Raw genomic sequence first — 8,591 nt, forward strand, 5'->3', positions numbered from 1 at the left:
GCGGTCTCCGTATGACGGTGGTCCCCTCAGAGTCAGCCGGCGGTCTCCGTGTGACGGTGGTCCCCTCGGAGTCAGCCGGCGGTCTCCGTGTGACGGTGGTCCCCTCGGAGTCAGCCGGCGGTCTCCGTGTGACGGTGGTCCCCTCGGAGTCAGCCGGCGGTCTCCGTGTGACGGTGGTCCCCTCAGAGTCCGGTCCTGTACGGCGGCTGCCGACGCAGTATCTCTCCGATCTGGTAATGCGCCGTGTCTCCGATCGCCGCCCAACGCCGACTGCGGTCTGGCTTAAGGGCATTAGGAGGGGGCACTTGGTCCTCCGATTTTTGTTCACGCGTGCCGAGAGGCGCTGTGGATTTTCCGGGCAATTTGACAGGTCGATGGGATCTGTCGTCCTCATGTGCGGCCACAGACCGCCGGTTGGCCGGCTCAGTTTGGGCCAATAGGTCGACCATTTGAGCGTGCACCGCCAAACATTTCAAATTTGCACCTGGAGATAATACAAACCCACTGGACATGTGCCTCCAGCAGCCCTAGTTTATAAGGGCAAAAGCGGTCATTTGCCTGCTTCGATGGAACGAGGCTGACAACGCAAAGCAATATTTTGTAAATATAAAATCAAATCGTATTGTACGGATGTGATAGGAACTTTACATAGCCCACTTGTCAAGTTTTGACCAAAGTCACGTCCGTGGTAGCACACCACAATACCCGAGTGTATGCGAGTACTTCCACTTCAATCAGGAAAGAGCTTCTCCTTTACCTATTTCAAACTGATAGCATCAAAACATATCCCATGACATTCAGAGTGCTGTAATATCCCCTCCGAACCAAGCGGGCTCATTCCATCTTGCCAAGGTCGCCCAGTGCCAGTGACGGCATCGCCACCTGTCAAAAAGGCCCGGAGACGGCCCATGAACCCATCGGAGGCCGCTCGCCGGTGACAGCTGGGCTACACAGGCCGCCAGCCGCCGCCACCTGCGAGCGCGCCTGCTGTGTGCAGCGCTGGCACGGTCACCGGGAACGGCTCACGATCAACGCTCACAATGGTCACCAGCTAAGTCTAGAGATGCTCTTCGATACGGCCTGCAAATGGCAGAACAACAAAGACTGCAAAGCTGGGAGCCGCTTTTTTCCTTTTTTTCTTCTTCATCATGACCTTTGAATGCTTCATGAGGCAGTTACGCTCGACATGGAAATGATCGGTGATTTTCCCTTGGATGGTAAATATACCATTAGATGGGCATTATGTTCGGCTAGGTCGAGGCTAATTTCCGTTTATTAGCTTGCAAATGACAAAATGGTTGCAATAAGTACCAGGCTTGCATTACTGCTAGATTGCAGCCGTGCGCAGCCGCAAATGTTATGCAACATGAATTCATGTTTCAACACCCTTCCAACTTGATTGCGACAAAAGTCTTGTTTGCTACTAAAAGCAGACGATTAACGCGTCCTAAATGTTTATTTATATGTTTGAAAGAAAAGCCAAACGCCTACTTCCGAGCCCTTTGAAGCGCATAGTTACGAGTTTACGATGTTAGATAATTACACGAACGTGTCACAGGTCAAGTATGAAGTAAAAAGGTCGTGCTCGTAATAAAGCTCGTAGTGCTCGTAATACGTGCATGAAGACATTTTAGTACGTGCAGCTTGTTTAATCAGCGAGACACGACCAAAAGTGGTTGATTTTCAATGCGCATTTAGCAGATGATAAAAAGATCATGAAACTCGAAACTATAGGACGTACTTATGCGAGGTGGGGTGCGAACTCAAATGAGAGAACAAGAATGACGTGATTAACACTTCGTTGATTAAGTCGGCCCCAGCGAGGTGAAAGCATGGGCATCTACACGGAAAGCGCAGTCACCAAGCATCAGAATGCATCATGAGTACGCTACACAATGTGACTGCGCAGCAACCGGGGTCGAGCGGTCTTCCAGACCATTTCAACACAACCAGCGCTGTGCTGTTCATTCGCCTGGCGCGGACCACGCCAGAATGTAGCCAGAGAGGCCATCTGGGTCTGCCAACAGCAGAAGACCGGACGCTGCGGGTCGCAGTGGTCTGCCAACAGCAGAAGACCGGACGCTGCGAGTCGCAGTGGTCTGTCGACAGCAGAAGACCGGACGCTGCGAGTCGCAGTGGTCTGCCAACAGCAGAGGACCGCACGCTGCGAGTCGCAGTGGTCTGTCAACAGCAGAGGACCGCACGCTGCGAGTCGCAGTGGTCTGTCAACAGCAGAGGACCGCACGCTGCGAGTCGCAGTGGTCTGCCAACAGCAGAAGACCGGGCGCTGTGGGTCGCAGTGGTCTGTCAACAGCAGAAGACCGGACGCTGCGAGTCGTAGTGGTCTGTCAACGGCAGAGGACCGCACGCTGCGAGTCGCAGTGGTCTGTCGACAGCAGAAGACCGGACGCTGCGAGTCGCAGTGGTCTGCCAACAGCAGAGGACCGCACGCTGCGGGTCGCAGCGGTCTGTCAACAGCAGAGGACCGCACGCTGCGAGTCGCAGTGGTTTGCCGCCATCACGAGACCTGGACCCACGCTCAAGACGTGTCTGCGGGCTGGTTTGCGAATTTAAGAATCTGGCTCTCTGCAACGTCAGGTCCTCGTCGCTGTCGGTCGGAACCCGCTCCGACGGGCACAGAGCGTGATCAAGGACAGACCGAGCTTTGAGGGGTGGTGAGACTGTCCTGGTGGCGTGGCAGGTCGCAGCATCACGCCAAACGGAATCTCACTGCGTTTGCGGACACTTTGGAATTGGTCAGGTTTTCCCTGGACTTGAAGACGGCACTGCGGCAGCACGACATGACAAAGACTTTCAGAACGTTGAGCCTCGCGTGCCACTGATGGTTATAAGGGCTGGGATTGCAGCACTGCTCTGTTATCAAATAGAAACGCGGTCGCGCGGTTGACATGACGAGCGGGTACGCTACAGGAGATCATAAAAAGATGAGAACCCTGCACCTTAATTGAGAGGAGGAGAATGAACCCTCTGTACATCTCATTTACCGCATGGTATAATCAGGTCACTTGACAGCACCCCGGTCCGTATCTGATCAGCAGTGTGACAGGGCAGCCATGCCGAGAGGTAACCAGCCGTCCAGGGCTGCTCGGGACTCGTTACAGTGAGAGCGCATCATCAACAAGCATGGTGAGTGACATCTTGAATCTATGCAGCCGTGATGTTGTAGGGGTTATTAGCTCATCCGCGGCCATGTTTAACCGCAGAAGCCCGCGGGCCGAGCCTTGGAACGTCCCGCAGTTGCGAAGGTCGGAGATAAACATCACCGGGCATGCGCGGCCGGACGCTGAAGTCATGCCTCCATGCCGGGTCCAGCAGCTCGAGGGTCGAGCCGGGCGTCCGCGGCCGCCGCAGAGCCAGCGTCGCGCCCTCTGAGGGTCCGCCGGAGGTGGGGCTGCCGCCTGGTCCGCCGGCGCCGCCACCGGCCACGGGTCTGGGCGCCGCTGCGGACCCAGCTGCAGCTGCCGCCGACTCGGCGCCGCCACCGACCACGGGTCTGGGCGCCGCTGTGGACCCAGCTGCAGCTGCCGCCAACCCGGCGCCGCCACCGACCATGGGTCTGGGCGCCGCTGCGGACCCAGCTGCCGCTGCCGCCGACTCGGCGCCGCCACCGGCCACGGGTCTGGGCGCCGCTGCGGACCCAGCTGCCGCTGACCGCCGGGCTGCCGTCCCCGTAATCCAGTTAGCTCAGTGCGCCCAATTTGCTCGCCTCCGGAGGGCCGCGCGGCCGTCCGGCTGGGCGGCGGTGCCAGGCCGGCGCTGTGTGGTCCGTCGGCCGCCCTGCTCTGGAGGCGGTCTGCGGTCCCTCCCTCTGACGGTGCCCCCCCCCCCCCCCCGCTGTTTGGCTGCGGTGGCGTGTAAAGACAGCGGTCACTCGAAGGTTTCGAGAGGCTCGGTCGAGGGGAGGCTGCGGTCTGTTTGTGGCCGGTCGGGGCTGACATGTTTTCAAGCGCGGGTGGGCGGCCTGAGTATCTATATCGGCCCCCGTCAACTCGGCACTGTCTTGTGCGTCCGCCGACCGTGAGGACGCTGCTGCTAGCCTTGCCACGCACCGAGCAGCCTGTGCCGTTTCATTTCAGCAGACTTCAGCAGGCTCAGACGTCTTAATAGGGTCTCATTTGCGAAGGGTCCTTTGCACACCAAATGGCCCGTCTCGCTAACAAAGTCGCCGATAAAGTTAGCATTTTGAGCGGATTCACGGCCTTTTTATGCTGCACTGAACTGCAGACGGGCACGAGTGATGCGCCGACCGAGCTGTATTCCATTCATAATTCCTGGTGCCGGAAAGCGGTCTGGCCACGCCGCCCCGACAATGAGCGTACCCGCGCGAGTAAAATGATCATCACTGGCCGCCCGGGGTGGACGGGCAATCCCACTGAGGGGCCGGGTGCAGTCAGCTGAGCTGTCGGCGCGGCTTTATTCGACTCGGGTGTCGGCACTTTGGTGCTGTCAGACAAATGAGAGGAGGGACTCTCACTATCTTTAAAGCTATCACGATTTGTGGAGCTGCCAGCATGGTGCCTGGCGAGAGGAGTTCTGGCGGAACGGAAGAAATGACAAGAGTGCGAGCTAATCAACATTCGTTGTGCAAAGTAATACCGAACCTAAGAGCGGAGTGAAAATCTTCGGTAGACAAATGGACCAGCAGAAATGCATTTTTTATTTAATTACGTTGCAGATGGCAGCATATTTCCTGATTCTTTTGGCGGTTTGCCTTCTGTCAGCAGTTTTCCCTTTGCGCTCTGATAATGCAGTGGGACTTTTGACTTAGCACGACTCCTCCAGGATGCAGTGTGGCCCGAGGCACTCATTATGGTAGTATTTTATTAGATAAATTTCGGCCGAAGAAAAAACGCAAGAGTGGCAGCACCTCAACTTTTCGGAATGATTGGTGATGGGAAGCTGCTTTTTGAAATGTTAATTTGGTAGATAATTCTGGAAAAGTGACGTAAGAAAACTTCTTCAAGGCATGATTCCTTCGATTCTGTATGGGATATCTAACAAAATACACGCAAGTCGCTTGAATTTTGGTCCATGAGCTTGGACTCTGCAGCTAATCTCTCCCCTGAAAAGAGATACAAGTACCTTCCTGTGTTCACCAAAGGGCTCTAAACGCATTGTGCATACTTTGATCAGATCATCAACGGGTAAGTTTTGAAAAAGCGGCGCCAGGTACCTTTTGCCTGCTTGAGGGCCGAGTGGAGATTGATCCGATGCCCATGGATCAACAGGGATCCAACTCATTTGTATTGTTGAGCTGTTGCTTTTTGATGATACACACCAACAATTTCGGGCATCATTAGAGCAAATTTGTTTAATAAGTGACCGCACCTCTCCTCATTAGGTTTAATGCCACAAGATGAATGCCCAATTTGTCATCATCGTGGTGAAGGCTCTGAGGAGGGGAGCAATCTTACATATCTACCCTTGATACCGTTACCGCTTGAGTGTTTATATGAAACCACAGCAATGTAAAACGCTGCAAGCCCAGCTTGCTCTCGAGACTACAGACAGGCTGGCCAAGCAGTAACACTTACTCTGCTTTTCAATCGCTTACCTTTTAATGGTGCAGAAGCCACGATCCAGAGTCGAGCCAGGCTTTGCGAAGCAATGCAGAACACGGGTGACAGCTTTGGCATTGTAAAATCAAGGAACACCAGCAAGGCCAGCCGGCTGCGAATGAAACTCGGGATGGGAAACAACAGCGGAAAGGAAACACGCCTGGGAACTCACCGCAACTAAAAACATGGCCTCCTTCGCCGCAAACCGCTCGCAAAGCAGTAACGATGACCTGGTATTATCTTACCACCAGAACTTCACCGTTAAGCCTCGAAGCGTGCCAGGAGGTGTTGTCGTCCTAGAGTTTTTCCCAGCCTTCCAGGCCTCATGCCGCTCCCCCAAGGCTCACCTACATCAATAATTGTTGTATTTTGGCCTAGTTATGTATGCAGATTTAGCGTTCATTGAATTCGGCGGCGGCTGCGGGCGGGAACCTGCGGGCACGGCCCTCCGGCGTCGCCCGCCCCAGATCGCCGGAGCGCATGATTGATGGGTAATTAACGATAGTTTCAGTGTCGGGGGCTTCCTTGGAAGCTGGCCTGCAATTAAAGGCGAGCGCGGGTCGGGCCGAACGAATGTTTTTATGATGTAGTCGCGCGGCCTGCAGGCTGCGGAAAGCAGTGATTGCCAACGTCAAGGCGTTCGCATTTACTGCTAACGTTGTGTAAGATTTCGAATCGATGGGACCAACTTCTGGGAAGGGTACATCGCATCACGTGAAAGGCTGTCCGGCAGTGGGCGACGATGTATTCCATTTAAATCTGAGGTGGGGTAAGTGAAGGTCCTGGGAGGGTGCTGTCGGGACAGTGCGCCCTGATAAAACCCAACATCTACGAAGCAGCTGTGTGCTCTACTCTACGAAGCAGCTGTGTGCTCTACTCCACGTAGCGCCATGCCCTCTGTTTTGTGAATGCGCGTTCGAACACCCTTAGCTTTACTTCTGAAGCTGTTTGCGTCTGCTGTTAGCATCGCATTTCATCAAGATGTAGCGGGATTTTGACTTTTCGTGCTCAACGAATAGACTGCACGAAACACCGCTATACCACAGGCCGTTTGAGTGATGTGTTATCTGTTTACGAAATCCTTTGGGCACACTCGTTTTTCGCTCCTTTCGTAGTGCATTCAATGTTTTGCGTGCATGTAATTAGAATAATGTTTTGTGCCGGACATGATGTTCTTTTGTTTATTAATAGCCATTCCTGACAAAAATACGTAGAAAATCTTGATCATAGCGAAACCGAGAACTATTCCCGCAATTATTCAGTAAGTAATGGAATTTAGCCTAGCTAGATATTACATTAACTAACTGAGCTACACCTAATAAGATTAGTCATCCCTGTGGCGTGATGAAATACATCAGATCACGTACAGGGAAGTCTTTAAGAGGGAACGTTGTGCAAAAAAGTTATGATATTGGGTAATAGAATACAACATGCGACCAACATTATTTCGGTGAAGAGGTTGTCACTGGTTTCCTATGAGAGGCCGGGCTTCCAAATTCCACACATGTGTGAAAAAATGGAGCATGTCAGGAGCTGAAAACTATCAACATTCTGCGTGGTTTAGAAGAGTGTCTTCAAGCATTGATAATGCTTTTCTCCTAGAAGAGAATGTAGGCTCAGATGTTATAAGCTTTTGCCGGAAATTAGGCTGAAGATACAAATTCACAAGGAAACACAGATAAGCTTCTGGGCCGACACAGAATACATTGTTTGATTTGGCGGACATATTGACCCGGTACGACAACTTCCTGCACTTCTGTGAACACTCCGAGATAGTCCGTTTATAAGGCTCAGCAAGGTTTAGTTTGTGCCCCGGACCGCTAGTGAATCATGTGATCAGGCGACACTCCATGTCGGGCACTTGAATGTGTACCGATTTCACTGAGTACCTGAGCGCCACGTGGCTTCCTCGCGCGGTGTACCAACTTTGGTGCGGTGCTGCGGGCGCATAATATGGCTTCGGGGGACCGCTGACTGACGCCTCGCTGTCGACCGTAACTCAACACAAGATAACCCTTATTTCGCCGCAAGACCAGTCTGCCGAAACGCGCGCCTGTGTGGCACGAGCGACTTGGAGCAAAGAGCCGTTTCAATGTCAAGCCAGCAGTAACGTCTGCTACTTTTGTATTTACGAGCACATTTTGTTCATCTAAGGCTCGATTGAACAACCCATTTATCATCCGGTGCCGTACTGAGCCCTCGCTACCACAGACCCCGTATCGTATGAGCTAGCTGCGTCTACACGTGTGCTCAGTCCGGAACCAGCTCCGCACAACGCCATTCATTGCTTTTTTATGAAATAATTGATGCGGCACGGAGCGTCCCCAGCAGACCGCACAGCGCGAAATGGACCCCTAACCACAGCCGTTTCAGCGTTAAAAGACGGTCCCGGGCCGGCTTCGGTTGATTTCCAGGAAGTCCGTCGGCGCGTGTCGTTACCAAAGCCGTGATTAGCATCGGAATGGTGCGGCCGGCGGTCGGCGCCGTGCCACGCGACACTCTCAGATGCGGCGCCGGCAGCCTGCGGTGGCGGGGGGGGGGGGGCACAGAAGCGCCGGAGATGGGCGTCGCCGCGCGCAGGAGCGCCGCTAGTGCCGCAGGAGCGCCGCTGGTGCCGCAGGAGCGCCGCAAGTGCCGCAGGAGCGCCGCTGGTGCCGCAGGTGCGCTACTGGTGCCGGAGTTGAGGATGAGCCGGGCGCGGTGGCAGCGTGCGGGCACTGCTGTTCCGGCAAGGGGCAGCGACGGCCAGGGTTTACAGTGCAGGTGGCGCCAGCGCGTGCGACAGGTCACACTTCCAGGCGTCGCCGCCGCCACCGCCGCCCCTGGGGAAGATGTCGAGTGAGGCGCATCAGCAACCTCAGCACGCGACATCAAGCTCTCTCATCTCTTCTCTCTCTCCTCTCTCTCTCTCATCGCTCTCTCTCTCTCTCTCTCTCTCCTCTCTCTCTCTCTCTCTCCTCTCTCTCTCTCTCCTCTCTCTCTCTCTCTCTCTCCTCTCTCTCTCTCTCTCTC

Source organism: Pollicipes pollicipes, unplaced genomic scaffold (assembly GCF_011947565.3).
Source record: "Pollicipes pollicipes isolate AB1234 unplaced genomic scaffold, Ppol_2.1 Scaffold_6052;HRSCAF=7182_pilon_pilon_pilon, whole genome shotgun sequence".
NCBI classification, from domain to species: domain Eukaryota; kingdom Metazoa; phylum Arthropoda; class Thecostraca; order Pollicipedomorpha; family Pollicipedidae; genus Pollicipes; species Pollicipes pollicipes.